This window comes from Monodelphis domestica, chromosome 3 (assembly GCF_027887165.1).
Source record: "Monodelphis domestica isolate mMonDom1 chromosome 3, mMonDom1.pri, whole genome shotgun sequence".
Classification (NCBI taxonomy): domain Eukaryota; kingdom Metazoa; phylum Chordata; class Mammalia; order Didelphimorphia; family Didelphidae; genus Monodelphis; species Monodelphis domestica.
In genome coordinates, this window is record NC_077229.1 from 339390172 (window position 1) to 339413604 (window position 23433).

A 23433-nucleotide genomic window follows, 5' to 3' on the forward strand; every position below is an offset into this window, starting at 1 on the left:
GTTCTTATCTCTCCCCATTTGTCCTGTTTAATTTCATCCAGGGAAGTTTTTATCTCTCCCCATCTTCCCCGATTAAGTTCAGCCAGGGAAGTTTTTATCTCTTGCCATGTTTCCTCCCTAACTTCATCCCGTTCCATCAATTGTTGATAAATAAGAGTAATTTCTTTTTTAATTTGTTCAATACAAGCATTTTGGTTCCGAATTCTTTGATCAGTGATAGTAATCAATTCTTTATGTTGCTGATCAATAAATGTGTGCAATTCTGTAATTCTCTGATCAGTTATAATATTCTGTTCCCTAACTTTTTGAGTAAAAATATTATTCTGTTCCTGAAGTTGCTCTCCAATAAAAGTGTGGAGTTCCCTAATACGTTGATCAGTGATATTATATTGCTCCGTGATTTGGTTTTCCATAAAAGTGTGTAATTCCTTAATTTGCTTAGTAATAGAAGGAACAAGGGAGTGTTCTCTCTTAGAGGTTAGGTATATCATTGTAAGTACAACAATTACAATCCCAAGGAAGATGAATATAATGGTCACGATGAGGTTTATAGTTTCTGAAAAATACCATCCTAGAGGAACACCTACTAAAAATCCAATGCACTTGGTCATTGAACTTATAAGCCAATTTCGAAGTAAAGCAGACATTGGTTGTAGCCACATTTTTTCTTTCTTTGAGTCAATTGCTAGGTTGCCTGTAGCTTTTTTTTTTTCCTACAGTAGGTGGCCCCCTAGTCTACAACCCTATACAGGTTAAGGGCCTATTGTGTTGTAAATTCTCCTTATCAAGCTTCTGGGAGGGGTTACAAAAACCCTCATACAGAAAGGTAGAAGCTATGAAAGGGCTGATTAGGAGTGAATAGACCGTAAACAAAAGGCCAAACTAAACCTCCTTCTTTTACAAAGTGGGTATGGGTGGGTCCCAGCAATCTTCTTTAGTCCTCAGGCTAAAACCGCTAGGACCATGTGCTATCTTCCTTGAGCAAAGCCCACTTAAATTTTTAAGACTAGAAAGGCCAGGAAACAGAAAAAAAATGGGTTTTAAATTAGCTCCCTAGCTGTATTCAGCTGGTTTTTTTTTTTTTTTTTTTGCGGACTAGGAGCTTCTAAGAGCTCCTTCTGAGATTCCTCGTTGCTACCTGCCTCTCAATCTACTAAGCCACCTCCTTAAAGTAAAAGGAGGCGGAAATGAGAGACAAAAAAAGGGAGAAGAAAAAAAAATCCTGTTGACCCCAATTTAACTTAAGGGGTAAAGGGAAAAGCGAAAAGGTGTTTTATACTCACCTGTTCTGGCAGCTGTGTCTTTAAGCTAAGGTATTTGGTAACAGGACTGACGGAGCAATAAGTGGGTTGAAAAGGCAAGAAAATTCAGGAAATTTATTGAGGTTCTAGAAACCTTTCAAGCACTAAGGCAGGGCCAAGAGCCAGAGGGGGTAGCCGGGGTGGGATTTCTCTCAGGTGATAGTAAGGAGATCAGAAGACTGATAAGGTTCTTTGTTCCCGTAGTGGTTACGCCAACTGTAATGGTTGAAATTTAGGGGAGATGGGAGAGGTTTGTAATATAGTAATGGCTAAAATGTGGCTACAGGATTTATGTAATATTAAACTATGGCCGCCAAGGAATTTACTTATGAAATTCCTAAAATGAAACACTCAAGTCAGAATGAAGTTTATGGAGGTTTAATCACACTGGGAGTAGGGAAAAGGATAGGGAGAGAAGGAGAGAAGAGAAAAAGGGAAAGGGGCTACTCAACCTCTGACCAAGGCAGAGGGAGTTTTAGGCCCAAAGGCCCAGGTGGAAAGAATCAGTCCTTAACTCACGTGACCAATCTGAAGGAAAGCTGTCTGCGGGCGTCCTCCCTCTCCAAGCTCCTAACACCAACTCTTCCTAACACCAACTGGCGTCTCGCTCTCCCCACAGGAAGTGCGCGAATTCCAGAGGCTGTTCCCTACCTCACTTCCTGTGTCTCACAAAATCCAATGGTTGGCTCTAGCTTGGCTTAGGACAGCCCAGGTGGGCAGTTAGTTATTTCTGATTTGTCATTGACTAGCACATGCCCGTGTAGTGTGGGTGTGCACAATTTTTGGGTGCTAGACCAAGATGGAGACTTTTAAAAATCACACACCATAGATGAAAACACACAAAGACAATCGTCATTCTCAGTTACCGAGAGATTACTACTACTACTAATACTGAACAGAAAAAAAATAATAACATTTTGATTAAAAAGGAAATATATTAGAAAATATATTTTTTCATCACATTTCTATGCTACAACTTTCATTTCCCAGTAATATATGAGCCAATTATTAAAATTTAAACAGAATTCATTCCTTAATAGTCAAAATATATGAAGTTAGTAATAATTACACCAATTAACATTGGCTTGTGGTTAAAATACAATGAGATGACATATAACATATATAAAGCATAGGACTAAGATTATAGTAATATATGAATGCTGACTATTATTTTGGTTTTTAAAAGATAATTTTCAAAGGAAGAAATGAAATCCATTAATTGTCAAATGAACATATCCTCCAAACCACTAATGATTAGAAAGTGGCAAATCAAAGTAGCTCTGAAGTTCTACCTCATATATGTCAGATTTGTAATTTCAAAGAAGGGAAATGGTAAAGGTTTTTAGGGTAAAATAAAAACAGGCACATCCACACATTGTTTATCGTTACAAATTTTGTCTCATTTTAGAAAAGAAATTTGAAATTATATCTAAATAACTATTAAATATTGCTCATCCTTTGACCCAGCAATGCAGGTCTTTAACTTCAAAGAGATCAAAGAAAAAAGAAAATGTATTATGTTATGCAAAAACTTTTACATTTACTTTTTTTCTGTGTCATTGAACTAGATGCCTAGGAGTTGGCTAATGACTAAACAGAGTATATACATATATGAAATATTATTTTACTATAGGAAATATGACAGTAATGGTTTCAGAGAAATCTGGGAACATTTGTATCAACAAATACAGAGTGAAGTTAGGACAACTGGGGAAAGATGCATATAATAATAACATGTTTAAAAAAACAACTTTGAAACACGTTTCTAATCAGTACAATGACAAATAGAATTCTAGATAGAAAATCAATTTCCTGAAAGATGGTAGACAGAAAAATTTAATAATTAAATGTAATTGGGGGGGCATGAACAATCAATAAATTGTTTTATGTCAATTTTTAAAGGTGGAATCAGGTGGAAAGAAGAGGGAGATAATGTTTGTTAAATCCCAAAATTAATCTTAACAAAACACAAATGTATATGAAAAGAAATATGTAATAGGCATGGGTGTTAGAGGACTGGCAATCAGAAATCACAGTATGGATAAAGAAAAAGAATTGGAACTTCTCAGAATAGAGGTGATACTTGAGTACAAGTGAGATGATGAAATCATTAAGTAACAAAGCATCTAAAGAAAACAGAGGAGTGCCAAGGAATGAGTCATATGGAATACCCAAAGAAATATGACTGGCATGAAGGAATATCTTGAAAAAGAGAATGAAAAGGAACTGTGATACATGTAGAATGAGTACCAAGAAGCTAGATTCATAGAAACCTAAAGAGTTAGTACTTAGTTGGAGAATAATGTGGAATACCTAATATCAAATAGTATGAAGAACAATAAGTGAACATAATATTTAACAATATTTAAAGACTTTGATAACTGTGTTGAGGCTAGTTTCAGATGAATGATATGCTTAGAAGTCATATTGCAGAAGGTTTAGAATAGAGTGAGAGGAGAAGTGGAAGAATGAATAACATAGTTTTCCAAGGACAAGCATTAGGATTAGGAACAACTAACTTCAAATACTATTCCTAACATATCCTTATGAGTAATAATATTCATCTTTTCATTGCCCTAAGAAACATTAATTAAGGAAAAGAGAATATCATTAATTTATCTATAAGAATGTTGTTTTTATTCAGTCATTTCAAATATGTCTGATTCTTTCTGACCTCATTTGGGCTTTTTCTGGCCAAAGTATTAGAATGGTTTGCCTTTTTCTTCTTCAGAACATTTTGATAATGAGGAAAGTGAGGCAAACAGGGATAAGTGATTTGACCAGGGTCTCACAGTGAACATGTGTCTGAAGTCATATTTTAACTCATGTCTTCTTGTCTGTAGGCCAGTGCTCTATCAACAGCACCAGCTAGCTGTCAATATAAAAGAATATAATTCAACAAAAAACCCTATAATCTTAACTCTTTAATGTGGGAATCCTTTCACCCCCATACTTCCGAAGTCATATATAAGTTCAAATTAAATTCCTGAGAGAAATAAAGCAATTATTCTTATTTGTTAAATATGAATTTTAACAGTGAAATATAGTGGCTAAAATTATTGGGAAAGAATACATTTTGAAGAAAAGCTTTGGAAGGAGTATTAATAGCTTAATCCAATAGTTATAGAACATTACTTAAAAAAACACTCCTGGAAAACTAGATTGGATCAAAAAGAATTTAATGATTTCATTTGTTAACAAGAAATATTTAAGAATGAAAATAGTGGGAAAAAAGGAAAATAAAATGAGGAATTTCTAACATAAAAAGTGGCATTTTTGTAGTACCTATCATGTAAAAAGCAATGTACTAAGCACTTTACAAATTTTACCTAATTTGATTCTTGCTTGGTAGCTTTTGTTCTGATATCACATTCACTTCTATGTGATAATCCCATATCTTATTACTTGTAATAGCCTATACATCTCTTTTGGCGTTATATTTTAATCAGTTCTCTACATTCATGAGAGTTTTGTTTACAAAAAAGTGTTCTGACACTATCTGCTGAATGATTGCATGAATTTTGAAACATCATTGCTTCAAATATCTTGAATTCAGAATAGGAATATGCCTGATCCTTGGTAGAGCATTTTGAGCTCATCTTGGTTTGATCAGACATGGTCAGATGCACTGTATGCTGACCCTGGCAGAGGGATATCATTTTGGCCATTTTCATGAATGAAGGACACCAACCACTCAAGAAAATAAATGCAGAATATGTTCCTCTGGTAATAATTGCACCAAATATAGATGCCTTGAAAGAAGAGCTATGTGACTGTCTTGGCATAGACATATGATTTTTAATGCATTATCTAGGAATTTAAACTTATTGACCAAATTACCAAGCTATTTGTCCTATTTTTTCCTTTCATGTTAAAAGGGGACTTCTCAGCCTGGCTTGAAAGAGGTGAGGCTACACTCAGTTATCAAAAGATTCACTGAAAAGTCCTGAGCTATATTAAAAATCCCTCTGCCCTGTAAAGTGCTTTATATGGAGTCTTTATCATGGCTTTATTGAATATAAGAGCAGGGTCTGGATAAAGCAGAGATACAGAAAGGAAGGGTTTATGTTCATTTCTCTGTATTCAGTTTAATTATGTTTACATTAAGATTTCAACCTCAACCTAACATTTCAACATATTTTCACTTGTAGGCTATAACCAGTATCTACTGCAACAAAGCCCTTAACTTCACAATATAGATCATGCGATTTTTGTTTACCTTTGAACTTACATATTCTTAATGAAATGAAATCTGAACTATACTTAAAAAAAGACTTTTGGGGAGCTTTTTTTTTGTCAGCCACCTCAGTCTTTTGAAAGGACCATTTTTTTATTGTGGTTCTTAAAATTCTTGAGAAGTTTCATATCATTTAAACACAGCATTCTTGGAATATGTTCCATCTTCTTTTCCCAGAATCATTCAATTTTTTTGTCTGATTTCTATATACTTCTCCTACAAACAGCTCAGTTAGTCATCACAGACAGTAGTCACTCCAGGCTAGTATTTAGGAAAGGATAAACCTTAAGAGAAGGAATATTTTTACTCTTACATACTGCCTTAAAAATATCCTGAAGCAAATAGAATAAAATAGTGATTTTCAGTTTTGTAGAATTATCCATTTAGTAGTTAACTGACAACTTAAGAAATGAAGTGCTACTTGTTACAGGAAAACAAAAGACAATATATTTTAACTGACAAAAATCATATCCCATATTTTATGCATGTGTATATAACATACACACAAATATATATGTAATGGCACATATAGTATATAAAAATTCCTTTTTGAGATATACTTTGATGCATATTCCATTTTAGTAGGGTATGATTTATCCTGCCTGTATTAAATCAATTGTTATTCTTATTATTAGTTCTAATCAGTACTAAGTAGTTTAATGTGATTCTTTAGAGTTGATATTTAGTTATTTCTTGTTAATAGGTAATAATCAAAAGAAACAAGTAATAGGCTATAGTTGATTGGGATCTTTCATGTAAAATGACTTTTTCCTTTCATATTAAACTCTTTGTTAATCTTTCACTTGTCAGCATAGCCTGAAGGGAGTCTCCACTCTTGTCCTAAGATTCAACAAAGTGTTCCAAGATACATTAAAGCCCCTAGAACCTGCATCACTTTTTCCTTATGACCCTCTTCATGGAGGTCTGGACAAAATATTTGACCTAATAGCCAACCATATCAGTTTAAGGCACACTGCTAGGGTACCTTGGGCCAATTGCTGAGAGTAGGTACCTTGAGGAGGTGCTGAAGATGGGCTAGTTGCTATATGCCCACCCCCTTGTTTGCAAGCAACATGACCAAAAAACATAGCATAGGTTTGGAATCTGCCAATGAAATAATGCACTGATATCTGTATTAACCAAATGTATTAAGGAAATGACCATTTATTCCTATACTTTCTAGTGCTTTTTAATCTAAATGGGTATTGCATTTTGTCAAAGGCTTATTCTGCATCTTTTGAGACAATCATGTGATCTGTTTGTTTGGTTATTTATGTGTTATTATGCTTATAGTTTTCCTAATCTTAAATCAGGCCTACATTTCTCTTTTAAACCTCACCTGATTATAGTGGTTCATCCTTGTGATACATTTCTCTAGTCTTTTATTTAAAATATTTGCTTTCTTATTCATTAATGAAATATGTCAATAATTTTCTTTCTCTATTTTTATTCTTCCTGGCTTAGATATCAGTACCATATTAGTGTCATGAAAATAATTTTATTCATTCTCTGATTATTTACCAAATAGTTTAGGTACTATTGGAATGAATTGTTCTTTAAATGTTTGAAAAAATTCACTTGTAAATCCACCTGGCCCTGATGATTTCTTTATAAAGGAATTTATTGACTACTTGTTCAAATTATTTTTTCTCAAGTGGAATTAAGTATTCTATTTCTTCTTTTGCTAATCTGTAAAATTCATATCATAGTAATTATTTATCTATTTCACATTAATTGGTATATTTATTGGCATGTGATTGGGCAAAATAGCCCCTGATTATTGCCTTAATTTCTTCTTCATTGGTGTTCAATTCACCTTTTTTCATTTCTGATACTGGCTATTTTTACTTTCTTTTCTGTAAATCAAAATAACCAAATTCTATCTATTTTATGTGTTTTTTTTTATAAAATCAGATCCTGGGATTTTTTTAATTCAATGGTTTTCTTACTTCAATTTTCTTAATTTTATACTGAATTTTTAGGATTCCCAATTATCCATTAATAGGGAATTTTAATTTTTTTTTCTTTTTCAAGTTTATTTTTAATTACAGGATCAATTCATTAATTTGCTTTTTCTCTATTTTATTGTCATAAGTATTTAGAGATACAAATTTTCCCTAAGTTCTGCTTTGAATGTATCCCTAGAACTTTGATGTTGTCTCCCTATTTTCATTCTTTTTAGTGAAATTATTGATTATTTCTATAACATGACTCGGATAATGAAAAAAAAATTTAAGTTACAAATATTATCTTTCCATGTAGGAATATAAGCAGTTTTAGTTATGGAATTCCTTAAATATTCTCTTTCTTATTTGCATTTTTATGCTTCTCTTGATTCTTGTTTTAAAAAAATCAAATTTTGGGGTTAGGCCTGGTCTTTTCACCAGGAATGCTTGAAAATCTTCTGTTTTATTAAATGAACAATTTTTCACATAAAAAGTAGTTCCCACTAAAAAATTTCCAGAGAAAAAAACAAGGATTTTTTTTATTACTTTGAACCTTTTGTGGGTACAATCAATTACAGTTCAGCCTCTCCTTAATCAATTCTTCTAGATCCTCAGCCAAGAAGAAGATATCTTATCACTCAATAATACTAACCCCTATTTACTTTTGGGTAAAAGAATACTCATTAAGCCTTCACATGAAAGCAAGTAAGGGATATTTCATATATTACAAAGTTAACAGAAAGGCCTTTCTGTGCTGTACAACACTGAAAATGTTCACAGTAAGTTCCCATGCACTTGCCTACAACTCTATCTAAGTATTCCCCAGTAAGTGATAGGTAGCTTCAACATTCAAATATAGCAACTTAGTTGGTCTTTTATTTCAATATGAAGAACACATTTTAAGTTAAGTTGTAAAGTTTTTACCTTTTTCATGACAAGAACTTTTTCTTGAGTACCTCTCTATCATTTAACCAAAGGCTCTCACTACAATTAGGCCCAGGATCCAGCCCTTAGTTACCTTATTTCCTGGATAGCTATTCATGATTTATGCTTCAAGTAATGTACACCTCATTCTACCAATCAAGAAACTTAAATAAATATGTCAAACCAAATGTTCCTTCATTTGCCAACATACCCCTATATATGTTCTATTCTCCTAGTGAAAGGCATGTTTTTCAAGTCAAGGAAGTGTTCTAGGGTTTGATTTCTTGTTTTGTGCCCAGCCCCTGGTATAGAGCTTCAATGTAATAATCTGTAAGTAGCCTTTTTTCATTCATTTTTGTTCATTGATTCACATATTCTGTGTCTTATATTTGGTTCTCCACTTCCATTTTTCTCTATTTCCTTTCTTCCTTTTTAACTTTTCTTCTTTCTTACTTCTTCTTTCCTTCTATGTTTTATCTCTTCTTTCATTCCTTTTCTGTACTATATGAAATTCTCAAGATTCATTTTAAAATGGCCCACTCCTCTGTATTTTCCTATGAAATTCTCTATATAATGAATATCAGTAACTAGATACTGTGCCAGGATTTAACTGTAAATTCTTACAGTAATGGATTTCTCTCATACTTGTAATTTTAATGTCAATATGTCTACAACAAATTGGAAGAATGGCAAGTGGAAAAAAAATTGCAGAAAGTTCTAAATAAAGTATGTGTACAAAAGAACTAAAGGTGTCCCTTCACAATTTAACATTTTAGAACACTCTTCTTGTACAATTCAAGAGAATCCTTGATTAGGAGTCTTAAGAGCAGGGTTCCATTATAAAATCTTCTCTTGAATGATTGAGTTACCTTCAGCAAGTCATTCCTCTGCTAACCATATATTAAATCTTCAGCTACTATATTTGTAGGTATAAAATAAAATTCCCATCCTACATACTCAATTATATTGTTCAGATAAACATAATAAATCTCTAGTGAAAGCACTTTAAAAATAATACTTTTAAGCAATTATGGCAATATTATTTCCATTTTCAAATGAGAAGCTATCATTTCCTAGTTAAATATTGAGATATATTTTGCAGTTATTAAACCACATTCAAATTCACAACATTTTATATTTGCCAACGGAAAACAAAATAAAAACTCATGGCAGGACAAGGGCAGATATATGCATTACAACATGAAGGGCATAAGAGAAGAACATAGAAGAGAAAAAAGAAGTAGGTGGAATAGGAAGAGAAAGAAGAAACAAAAAATAAACCATTGCTCTGTTTTATGAATACTTTGTGGAAGCTGCCTTACAGATGATTCCCTTTCCCTTGGGATCTAGCCATATCTGTCAAACAGGTAGAGCAGAAATCAGGAAACTTTACTACCAAAAATAAAACAGTCAGTTACTGGGGGGGGGGGGAATTTAATAATGATCACTTTAAAGTTACCCCAAATAATATGTAATGGTGAATTACCCTGGATAGAAATAGAAATTAGACATATTAGTCTCTAGAAGGATTATGGATCAACTTGTGACCATATAATTTTTTCAACAGTATTTAGAGGTGCAATCACAAGATAATAAAACAAGATACAACCTACTAGGCATACTGAAATGATTAACTGAAACTTCTTTAGAAGCCATATCTGGTTTGATATAGAGGGTGTAAACAATTCAATAATGTTTGCAAAACTATATTGATATTGAAGAAAGGACTAAGTTTTTTCTGAAAATATTATAGATTCACTGAAAAATATGTTTAAACTTTCAGTATTAGCACTAAATATAGAATACTTTAAGCATAACAAATAAGTACATAAATAGATTATACTTTTCTGTGTAAGTAAATATGTCATTGTGTTTCTTTAAGATTCTAAATTATTGAACCCAGAATATCCAATCATAGATTTCTAAATTTAAATTCTACTTGAATATTAGTGTACTCAAAATTTATTAACATATTTAGGATTCATTATTTTTATATGGGAAATGGTTATCCATTATTTTTCATATAAATTCCAAACTCCCTAATCTGACATTGTGTTCTTGCTAGGTAGCATTGTGAATAGATTACTGGTGCTGGGATCAAGAAAATTTGAGTTCATAGGTGAGTTCAGATACTTATCATCTGGGTAATCTTTGACAAGTCACTTCATCTCTGTCTCCTTCAGTTTCCTCATCTATAAAATTGAGCTAATAGTAAGTATATTCTAGAGCTGTTATAAGGATAAGACCTTAAAGCATTATGTAATTTTTATATTATTACTTTTATTCCTATTGTTATTCCATCATATAATTTACCATAGTATTTGTGCATAAATGATATTTTTAAATTATATCAATATAATGAAATATTGGGTTTGATAAATATTAATTTCATAAACTCAGCCTCCTAGCAATTCTAAAATTTTGCCACTTGTGAAAGTCCATTACTAGATGAATAATCTAAAATCATAATGATAATAATTCTTAGCCATTTCTAAATCATTTCACCTACCATCTGGTCATCCTGTTCTTTCCCTTTCCCACTGGAATCTTGGACAATGCTCTGATTTCTTTTGAGCTACATGAAGGTGAACTTCTATGTTATCTTACCTGAAAAAAAGGCTTTGACATCACTTCCTTGTCATTTGTAACTTGTGCCAGCATTAGCACAATGAACTTGTTCTAGACTTTATTTTGTTGCTTTTCACTATTAAAAATATAAACTCCATATTAACAGGAACATGTCTTGCAAACATCTCTATGATTTGCAGCTTACAAAGTTCCTGGCATATAGTAAAATCTTGCTAAATGTTTCATCATTAATCAATTCATCCATATTTAAATAATCATAGTTTCTTGTTTATAAAATATTCATTTTTCTAATAAAGTTCATATATGTAAGAAGGAAACTTAAACTACTCCTCATTTCTATTAGCTTAAGAATTCCTTTTGTTTGACACCTTTTAACATTGGAATTTGTAGTAAGAATATAGTCCCAGACAAGAGTCTATGTATGCAACCAGATTGAGAATGTATATCATTAAAGTAATTTTAAATGCGTGCTACCATTTAAACATCAGTGTTGCTCTTTTAATCCTAGGTCTGTGAATATTTTATAATATACCTTATAGCAAAATAATTCATATAAGAGTTTTCAGGGACCAGAAGATGAACCAAAGGTTAAAGAGGATAGGAACCCTTAGAGGTCTTGTCTTGGAGGCCAAGACACATGGGGTTTGGGATGCACCATGTCAGAATTACCTGTGATGAAGCTCAAGGCAAGTGTTCTGACCTTATTATGATCTACAAATCACTATTAATCATGTCAAGAGTAACCCCTCTATGTAATCTCTCTCACTCTGTAAATTCCTCTTTTTGACTTTAAAAATCCATCAATGGTCAGGGTCTCAGATGTTGAACGGAAGAAAACCTGTAAACCTCTGGCCATGTGATTTCTCTGTCACAAGCAATTCAGATCTTTACCCAAAATGGTCTCCCAGCATCTTATTTTTATAGATGGCACCCATTGAGACCAGGACATGGACTGCAGATGTGGGATCTTCAGGTTAACCACCAGGGATACCTGGATCCCTCTGAAAGGGACTCCAGTTTGGGACTACTCTCCTGCTTCAATCCCAATGCCTAGGTTCAGGTAGCCCTCTGTCATGTTGTTTCTGTACCTGCTGTTCTTCCTTCCTCTTGTGGGCCCTTTATCATTTTGTGTCCTGTTTCATATTTGTCTTGGTTTCTTGGTTTTAAGTCTATTTGTGGTTTACAGATTGCTAAATTTTCTTTTTACTAACATCTAGGAAAAATTTAGGTTTTGGTGTACACACATAGGTTTCTGGTCAAGAGCTCCCTCATTCTGAGTAAGATTGGACTAGTTAATCAAATTGAAGTCTAACTAAATTGGACTAACACAAATTGGACTAACTAAAATTGCACTTGGGCAAAAACGAAATGATATTTGGCTAGAGGCATCCTTCATTTTGAGGAAGCTTATCTTGATGAGTACTCAGCTTTTAAAATATCCCTCTATTATAAAAGAGAAAGGTTTTCCCTGGAGGAAAGCTTCTCTCATCTATCAGATAACAAAGAACCCAGTTTTGCTTTTTTTGTTTTGAGTGAAAGGCTCAGAGTAAATTTTACTCTGACCGGGACTTGCTTGTTCAACAGGGAGGAATGATTTCACTTGTGATCTCTTTTGTGATTGTGGTTGTTTCTTTTTTTGTCATTGTTTGTTCTCTTTTACAGTTTTTAAACTGATATTAATTATGCAACTCTGCGAGAATTTTTAATACTATTCATTTGATGAACATAAGCATTTTACATTGGTTAAATATACATATACAGGGTCTGTTAGGTTTTTGCAGGTTATACATTTTGTTTACATGCCAGAAAAAATCTTAAACTAGTTAAACGGGGTATAAATTTGCTAGAGAGTAAAAATGGAAGTGAAATTACCTCTATTCCACTAGATAACTCCCTTGGGAAATGCTACAAGCATTGGGCAAGCACAGGCTTCCTGTTCAACCTGGAGTGGCATAGATTAAAACTCAATGAGTGAAAATATGTACAAAGATTTTAAAGAAATTAGCTAACTAAGATATTGGGTATAATCAAATAATAGAAGCTGTGGGGACCACTTTTAAGAATTCTATACCCAGACATTAGTAATTTCTGCAAAGTATTAGTCTTATTTATAAAAAAAAATCAGAGTTAGAGACTTAGAATTTAGAATTTACTTGTTCCTTATCAAAATTAAGGTTAATATTTTAATCAACTATTTTCCTTTTCTAGTCTTTTATTGTACTATCTATTTTGATTCATACTAGTCTGATTCATATTAGTCTGAATAGCCGGAGGGGAGAGGAAATTATGAATAATAAAACTTTACTATTGTTTATATATATCATGGATATATTATATCCATATATATGTATACATATATATATATATGTATATAATTTTCTAAGTGTTATTTTCTCACTCCCATCATCAAGGCTGGCCACATTGAAATGGGGCCAGAACAAAAGACGTAGTAAAATGATCAGAAACTAAGTATATGACAAAAAATGCTTTATCTGTTGGAAATTTCTGAACTATGACTGTTTCAAAATAATGAGTGAAATCCAATCATTTAAACAGAAGTTTGATTAATAATAGTTAAGAGAATTGAACTGTTTGAAAGTGACAAATCTTAATTTTGAATTATGCTTAGTGTTTGGAATTTCAAACTTAGAGAACCTTAAGATTTTGAAGATGCAAATAATAATTCTGTAGTAGGAAAATGTTTGTTCATCATACATTACAAGGTTATGTATGTTACTTGATCCTGGGAACTCTGGTGCAAGTATTTATTCCAATAATAATCCTAAAATTCCCCTAATTGACAATAGAAATATTGTTTCCTGATATATTGTCAAAAATATCACTTATGTAAGATTCAATATTCTCATGTTATTTAATGATCTTACATTTGGTTAATCAAGCAAAATTATGATAAATTAATGATATAAGGTTATTTTGAAATGCAAATTCAACATAGCACTAACTATAGTATTCAAAGGTTTTGATATTGTTAAACATCATTAATGGATTAGATCAGGGAAAAGTGAAATTAAAATTTGAGAATTTTCAGAGTAATGCCCCAAATGACCCCTAGTTAAAATTTTGTCAGAGTTAAATCTCGAAAAAAATTGTACTAAGTAATAAAGACTGAAATTTCTGTCCAAAAAAGCTAAATCTGCTCTAAAACCTCTTCATGATACTCTTTTTATATTTTATGCCTGATCATAATTCTAGCATACTCCTGTTACTTTAACCATACTTTAGCACTCTAAAAAAGGAAACTGTTAAGTAACTATGTGGACATGATTGCATGAGAAGATTGAGGTGAAAGTTTAGTGCAGTTTCTCCATGTGATAGAACTTGTGCCATGAGTGGAAAACTTAGTAGTGCAGTCTAACCTTGAAGCTCAAAATATTTATATCTCCTTTCTTCATTCACATATAGGAAACTCAGTAAATATAACTCCACAATTCTTTTCAGTGGCATATTTTGAAACATTTTGCTACAAGACCCCACCTCCTTATAAATCTTTCTGATATATCCTTTATAACTTTGTTTCTGTATGTGTGAAGATCAAATCCTACAATGTTTCTACTCTGTCTTTGTCTGGATGTGAGCATGTAGACCCTTCTAGTCTCTTCTCCCTACAAAGGGAGAAACTGATCTCAAGATTTAAGTTAGAAATAAATGTTCTTTAATATTGTTCCTGTCATAATCCTATCCCCAGACTGATTTTTTTATAACCAATGTTAGTACCTCGATGAATAGTTTCTGTGTTTCCTCTTAAATTTTAATTGTTCTGGCCATTAGAGGGTATATGAGGAAGAATATGAGAAACTTTTCAACTGCTAGCTCTCAAAGACAGTGGTTTGGGGAGAGTAAAAAGAAACCTCTCAGGCAGTTTAGTCAGGAAAAAGGAGAGCAGAAGGAATTTCCTGTCCAACTGGGCAAGATTAGAGTCCAAGTCATTGGATGATCTTTTTGACCAATCATGAGGTACTGGTTTGAAAAAAAAAAATTTTAAAAGGAATTACACCAAGTCAAGACAGAAGAGAGACTTCTTACCTGGTCCAATGCCAGAATGAGACATAACCAGAAGCAGAAGAATGTATTTTTCCTGAATCTGACATCCTTTTGGAGCCTGTCATCCTGATTTCTAACTCCCTCTACATCTATTACAATAGATGATATAATCTTTTATTGCTTGCTAGATGCAGGGTCTCCTGTTTAACTTCATACCCAGATCCACCTAATGTCATTAATCTATCATTGGTATAATCAGCAAATCACAACATACAGATGTCTCGACTCCCAAAAAAGTTACACTTGGGACTTTTAAAATCAGCTGTGCCTGTTACTATTGAAGTCAAGGGTGGTCCTCTGTCTAAACCACAATGCCCACTGATTAAATAAATTATAGAAGCGATTAAACATGTAATCTGTGCCGTAATTGATCAAGGGGTTTTAATTCAATGCAAATCAGCAACTAACACTCCTATGATCTAAGAAACTGAAGCCAAGTCCTGATGACAAACCTGTATACCATTTTGCACAAGACCTTCATGCTATTAACTCATGTTATTCCCAGAAATCCAGTCATTCCTAATCCAGTTACTATTTGTCTCTACCTTTCTGAGGACAGCCAAATGTTTCACTGTAATTGATTTGTGGCCAGCTTTTTAAAGTGTTCTAATTAGTGAGTCTGCCTAGGCCCTCTTTGCATTCACATGAAAAGGCATTCAAAAAACCTGCATAAGATTTCCTCAAGGATATGTAGAAAACTTAACCCTCTTCCCGGAAAACATGCAATAAGACCTAACTTCCATTTCCTTTTAAGGCTCTACTCTTATTCAATATGTTGATAATTTGTTACTAACCTTTCCTGATGATAAGATTTGTGAAAAGGACAGCTTTCACCTGGTAATACAATAGCATGAAAGATGCCATAAGATTTCTAGTTTAAGCTCCAATAGTGCTTCCTTAGGGTTGAATATTTAGGATTTCTCCTATCAGAAAACTCCATTACAAGTGTCACCAGTGCATGTCAAAAACATACAAAGAGTGGAAAACTCAAAGACTAAAAAAGCATCTCCATGCCTTCTTAGGTGTTACAAGATATATTTGTCAGTGGATTCCATCTTTTGGTCATATTGTTAAACCTTTAACTACTTTAACTAAATTCTCTCTTCCAGAACTTTTGGCTTTGCATCCTAAACACCTGAGAGCCATAGACATTCTCAAAACATCTCTCCTTTCAGTACCTGCATTAGGCTTCCCTTATTATAATCACTATACTATGTCCACATGAAGTGGGAATCTTGTTTCTGAGGCACTGCTCCTAGGCTTTCTCTTATAAGAGACTTACTAGATTTGAGGTAATCATATTGGGCAAAGAAAATGTTACCATGAGATGTTCTAACCTTATCCCTGCCACATTTCTATCAGGTTTTCCTTTATCAGATGAAATACTTCCTTTGTGTGACTGTAACCTTGTTGATATGGCTGGGATACCCCAACAAGACTTCATTGATGTCCCACGTCATGATCCAGACTTAACTTTTTACAGGAATGACTCTTCGTTGCCCTTACCAAAGCCTGTAGAATGTCTAAAGATAAAGCTGTGAATATCTACAAGGAATCTTGGAATGATTTTGATGTTTGTCATGCCACATGCTCTAGCTATGAAACAGGTTCCTTATATCAGTTGGAAAGATTAAAATTAAACCAACCTTATCCATGATGTCAATGAACCATTAAAACTGCCTACCTAATAGGTTGAGTCCTGAAGACAATATTTATGTAAAACAGATATCTAGAGTCTAGGCCACAGAAACTGATAAGCCTTTTCTCTCTAAAAGATTTTACCATCAGATTTGTCTTTCATCTCCCAAAAAGGGCATTTCGATATTCAGGCAATGGTGGACACAATCAAATGCACTTAGGTTCCCCTGATGTTTCCCTGATTGCTACTCATATAAGCTTTTTTCTTTGTTTGTTTTTGGTTTTTGCTACGTGTCAATAATATAACCAACAAGATTTTAGGAAGATTGCATTTGGTGGTTGTCTTTCCAGTTGACAAAGTTTATCTCAAAAACTTCCACAGGCATGGAGGTACTCAGTTGCCCTGGTAGGGACTATTTCAGGTACTGTTGATCACTCCAACTGACACTAATTCAACAGAGAAAGACTCGGTCTCATATTTCTCATGTTAAGACTGCTCAAGTTTCAAAAAGGGAACAAGATGAAGAAGCTTTGAAAGGTCCCTGTACTCTGTCTCCTCTGCCTCATAGTTCTCAACTAAGCTGTGTCCTTTACAAAGATGGATGTTGGAATAAATGCTACCCACTGTGCCACTACACTAAGACAGGGGACTCTAGTCAGTGCACCCGCATCTGGGTCCCATTATGGGATTCTATAAAGTAGTGATAGTTCTTGTTCTTGAACTGCTTGCTGTGTGTCAAGTTTTACGTGTTAATGAATCAGCTACTGATTTTGTTAGGTACATCTATTACACCTGAAAAACCATGCAGACAAAAGGCATTTTCTATTGCAGAACATCATTTCTGGGCCACTCCTGTAACTCTGAACTATCAGTACCAGCCATCCACATTTCTTCCTATAACCAGTATTTAATGACTACACACAACCCATTCTCATAGGAAAGCTTTCTGAACCTACTGCTAAAGATACTCTTTCTTATGCATATCCCTCAAGAAAAGAACTATCGTCTCAGATCAAAAATTGTCAACTGCGAGTTTTAAAATTAATATTCAATAACTATTATATTTTTAAAGTTTTATTAATAATAACTAGGGCAAAAGGACTGCCTGAATTCTCACATCACAGGTCCAAAAAGAGGAAGAGGGAGGATTTATAGCCACTTAAATACAATCACACAAAATGAGGGGAAGCTGGAAAAGGGAATTTGGGGAAATACTAAGGGATTTAGGGGGATGAAGTCCAAAGGCTCAAAATCTCCATTTCCACATATCCCCCTGTGATCCTATTGGGAAACCAGTTTTCCCAAAAGGATCATGTAAAACATAATCAACTTTAAAATTGCAACAATTTGTGGATGAAAGGAAAAGAGAACAAAACCAATGATTACTCGTTTGACAAAAAGCTAATTTGGGGGCAGTCCCATTTGGCATAAGAATACATTCAAAACAAAGGCATTTCAACAACCCCATAGTTCAATTCACATCCCAAAGTTCGCTCTGGATCTTCTGGTGCAGTATGTGGTATCTGCAGACATCTATCTTCATGGCACATTCTGGATTCTGGGAGGTAGCAAGTTTCTTATCCTACAATTGCTCAAATTTAAATCAAAGTTCACAACAATAACTTGACCCCCCTGAGGTGAGCATTAACAAACACAGGGATCACTCAGGGATGCATGGCTAAGTTATGAGGTATATGAATCAATGTGAAAAGAATTTGCAAAAAAATCCAAATAAGAGAGAAAAATAACTTATGTATATGATACAAAATGTAAAAGTCTTAGGTCTAAAAAAATCTAAGTAAAGAAAAAACAAACTTATAACAAGTCCTTGAATCAGGGCTCAATTAAAATGATTTAAGAAATTATGCACTACCCAATCAATAGTCAGGACTATAGAAAGTTTGCCACACCATGAAAGAGAGAAAATGGACTAGACTATAGGAGGCAGGTAGGAGGCAAATTTGAGATACTTGGTAAAATGTGAGACAAAGAAGACCTGCCTTTAACACATGTTAAACAGCCACAACCTAAAACCCCAAACAAGTTCAAGTCCTCTTGTCTTGGCTCAAAATGACATCAATTCCACTGGGATCTGATCTATTTGACCTCGTGCTCCATAGGCACTATGCAGGTGCTGTGTGTTTCTTTAACACTATACACTGGCTCTTTTGTATATTCCCTTCTTCTGGAATCAGAAATAATCATGAAGCAAAGCCCCATAATTCTTTTAAACAATCAATGGCATCATTTTTATAGTCTAAAGTTTTTTGGGTATGCATTAATATTAGAACAAATGTATTTAAATTATATTACTGCAAAGTAAAAACAAATCTACTGTTGATGTGCTTCAAATACAAAAAGAAGAGAAAAAATAAAATTCAGATATTATATTGCACATGCAAAGAAAAACAACAATAAAAAACATTTAAAAAAACAAAAATATATTGCTTAAAATCAGTGACACACTGTAGCAAACATGTGTGAGTACAAATGATTTTCAGAATAAAATAGTAACATAGTAGATAAAGAAGATTCAAAGAACCAAAGTCCCCAAAATTCACAACAGTCTAGTTAATTACAATAGCAAACAAACCCACATATTTCACATAAGTTGCTGTATGACATAAAAAAAATCTATGAGCTGATCGATATTTGTCACAATTTTACAGATGTAGCAAATCTTTCAATCTTGGCAAACATATTTTAAAACAAAGTAAAACTTATTTGGGTCTAAAACATCATCAAGAAATCTAGATTGTTCTGGTGGAAGTAAATTAAAATGAACAGTTTTGCAGGAGCTCATTTTTTGGCTTCCTGATTTATATAAACACCTTGGTGGGAACATTTCTTTCTCTACCTTTAATACAACATTTTTATAAAATAAATATAAATATAAAATATCGTCCATTCAGAAACTACTAGTTACTAAAAGTATTTCTGAAGTCCCCTTAGAATTACCATTTAAATCCTTAGATCATTAAATTCTCCAATGGCTGCACACAATTGAATCAATTTTGTTGAAATCTATCCATCATCATCTATGTGACAATTAACAAAGGCAACATGTTATCGTCAATGGATCTGGGGACAAGATTTTAGGAAAGATGTTCATGGGTTTATATTTTTGTTCTTCAGCAAAGGTAAAGGTACAAATTAAAGATCAATATAAGCAAAACATAGTTTAAATGATTCCGTATAAAAGTATGATATTGATTAAATTGAAACAGATGAACTTTAAAAAATTTTAACCTTAAAGCAATCAGTAAATACAATAATATAAACCATTGAGAAGGTGCAAGCTGTGCAGTCAAAATCTTTTTCACCAATATCAAAAGACTTGTTCACTATTATAGGAAGAGAATAAACTCAAAATAGTTAGCAATAAGCTTCCATATCACTTTTAATGTTTCCTTCCCGGGGGCAGCTGGGCAGCTGGGTAGCTCAGTGGATTGAGAGCCAGACCTAGAGACGGGAGGTCATAGGTTCAAATCTGGCCTCAGACACTTCCCAGCTGTGTGAACTTGGGCAAGTCACTTAACCCCCATTTTCTAGCCCTTACCACTCTTCTGCTTTGGAGCCAATACACAGTATTGACTCCAAGACAGATGGTAAGGGTTTTCAAAAATAAATAAATAAATAAAAAGTAAAATTTCCTTCCCCTCCCCTCATATTTATTATGCATTTAGATTTCCTTTGTCAGAGGTCTGAATTTCCTCATAGAAGCACAGGGCAGAATCTCCACTCTGCATGTTGAGAGCAGTTAGGACTTTTAGAACTTTGCCAAAATATTTCAGGTTTGTTAAAGCAGCCTAGCTTCTGGCATATTCTTGAGGAGAAGGAAATAAAGTGGGAAATCTCCAATATATTTTTATTTTTTTTTATTTTTTTTATTTTATTTTTATTTTTTATTTTATTTATTTTATTTTATTTTATTTTATTTTAAAAGTCCCAGAAAATGAATTAAGTAGATCCAAATTGCACTTTTTAGCTCTACCGACTCAAACTGTTCTTTCAGAGTTTCAAGCAAGCTTTGCAATAGCATTTTTCCTGAAAGATAATGAATGGGGTTTGTTTAAAGAGTAAACAGAAAGAGAAAACAATAGTGTATTTGCATATAAGAGAAAAAATACTTCTCCTTGGTGTTTTGGGTCAATAGAAAGAAGGAAAAAAATCAGGCTTATTCCCCCATTTTTTTAATTTTTTTAAATTAAATTAAATTTAAATTATAATTAGTTATATAATTAAATATTATTAACTAGTACTAATTTATTATTATCAATAAATTAAATAATACAATTACATTTTAATTTTATTTATATACTTCCATTATTTAAAGTAGATTTTAAATCTACTGATTTGAAACTAACTGCCCTCCCTGTGAAAAACCTTTAGTAACAGACTTCAAAACTAGGAGTCTAGGATCAGAGTAAAAAAAATCTGCTTGAAAATTAGAAGGTGTGGAGTTCTTTGTTCTGCACTGAAAAAATGGCTGTGACAGACTCAAAACACACATGTGGAGTGTGGAAAGGGATTGGGGCAGAAAGATTTTTATATGTCACCCTCTGTGGAAAAAAATGGCTGGGATTAGCAGGCTCTTGTGGCAGGTCTCATCTCAGCAAGAGGATGCTCCAAGTTGGATGGAGAGAGTTGAGGAATGCTGGCTAAGCATATGGACAGGAGAAACAGCAGGAAGCAGCAGAAGGAAGGGCAGGGCAGGAGCACAGGCACACCCAGCCACCAGACCCTCATGATGGGCAATGACCTGGCTAACTTACTATCTTTATTGTTAGGCTATCTGCTCAAAAAAATTTTTTTTGAGAATTTATAATCTCTTTGTGGTAAGCCAAAATGTGAGGTTTAAAATTAATATTCAATAACTATTATATTTTTAAAAGTTTTATTAATAATAACTAGGGCAAAAGAACTGCCTGAATTCTCACATCACAGGTCCAAAAAGAGGAAGAGGGAGGAGATCCAGCCACTTAAATATAATCATACAAAATGCACAGAAGCTGGACAAGGGAAATTTGGGAAATCCTAAGTGACTTTTGGGGGATGAAGTCCAAAGGCTCAAAATCTCTATTTATACACAACCTAGCAATATCAATCACCAACAATCTCTGATACTTTCATGCCAGAATCTCTAATGACCTCTGATTCTTCTCTTTCCTTTCCTCTTCTAAAATTTTCATCTATGTGCCTCAGTAGGGAAAAGCCCCTTTTGGTTCATTCATTGCCCATAGTAGAGTGCCATCTATGCATTTAGATTGTAACAATTCATTCTCAGATTTCTCTGGGGATGGCGAAGTGGGTACTATAAGAAGGAAACTAAATAATATAAGAGGGTACAGGGATCAGAAGTGTTACCCAAATGTCACGGAGGACAGGAATCCTTAGAAGACTGGAGCCATGTTAGTCAAAAACCTTGGGGTTGTAATAAACAATGTTAGTATGAGCTGTGATAAAGCCCAGGTCAAAAGTGTTCTTACCTGTCTATGGCCCATAAGTCACTATTACTCAGGTTGAGTGACCACTATGTGTCTTTACTCCTGCTTTGTATGTTACTCCTTTTGCCTTTAAAAATTTGTCAGGATCAACAGTCGGGGTCTCAGGTTTTGAACTGGAAGGAAATCTGTAGACCTCTGGCCATGTGATATCTCTGGCAGAATAAAGCCAGTTATTTACCATGAAGTGACTTTCAGCATATTATTTTAAATATATAAAAATCTCACTTAATTAAAATAATTTTTAGCAAAATGAGAAGTTGAAAGTTTATAATATAAATGTACAATGTTTGCATCTTATTTCTTTATATAGGAACATGATATATTCATACATTTATACATATAAATATATATACTATATATAAAAGTGTGGGCATATATGTATATGTATATATTTATTCACATATGTTTAAGATTATAATAGTTTTCTTATAATGACATTTAAATTGTTTCCTTGGTATTCCTTTTAAAAAGGTACTTTAAAAATTTCACTCTATAGCATCTAGTCATTTCAGACAATTCCAGTTTTATAACTACTCTTTCTCTTTATCCTATTATGGCTCCACTTTCTTATTTTTCCCTGAGCTATCAGCATCCTCCAAAATATCAGCCCTTGGCCCTCTACCCTTAAATTTCTACAGATTTTTTTTTCCTTTTTTGAAATAATCCTGCTTTAAGACAACTTTTACTTCTAAATTGTTACCTCTCAAATGCATAAATGGAACTATAACTTCTGACCCCAATGCAATTCCAGTATCTTCAATTGCCTAAAGGCATCTCACTTTTATGTCAGGCAATCACCTTAGACTCCTCATATCCTCAAGCTTAACTCATCATTCTCCTTGGAACATGGACTCCTCTACCCACTGCCCTGATTTCTGTCAAAATAAACAACATTCTTTAGGTGTCCTAGATTTGAAATTTCTATTTCATCTTTGAATTTTCCTTATTCTTTATTCCAAATATCTAATCAATTATTAAATACTATCCATTTTCCCTTTAATGCTGTACCCTGTCTGTATTTGTCTATCTTTTTTTCTTCCTCAATACTGACACTCTATAGCAGATCATCCCATTGACTAGAACATCATTGTATCTATTCTCCTTATTCTTTCTATGTTCTGTTTTTAGATGATTAATAGAATATTTCCACAGAAAAACAAATTTGTCATTACAAAGCCAAAAATATCCCATCACACATAGTTGCTTATAAAATAACTAATCCTCAGTT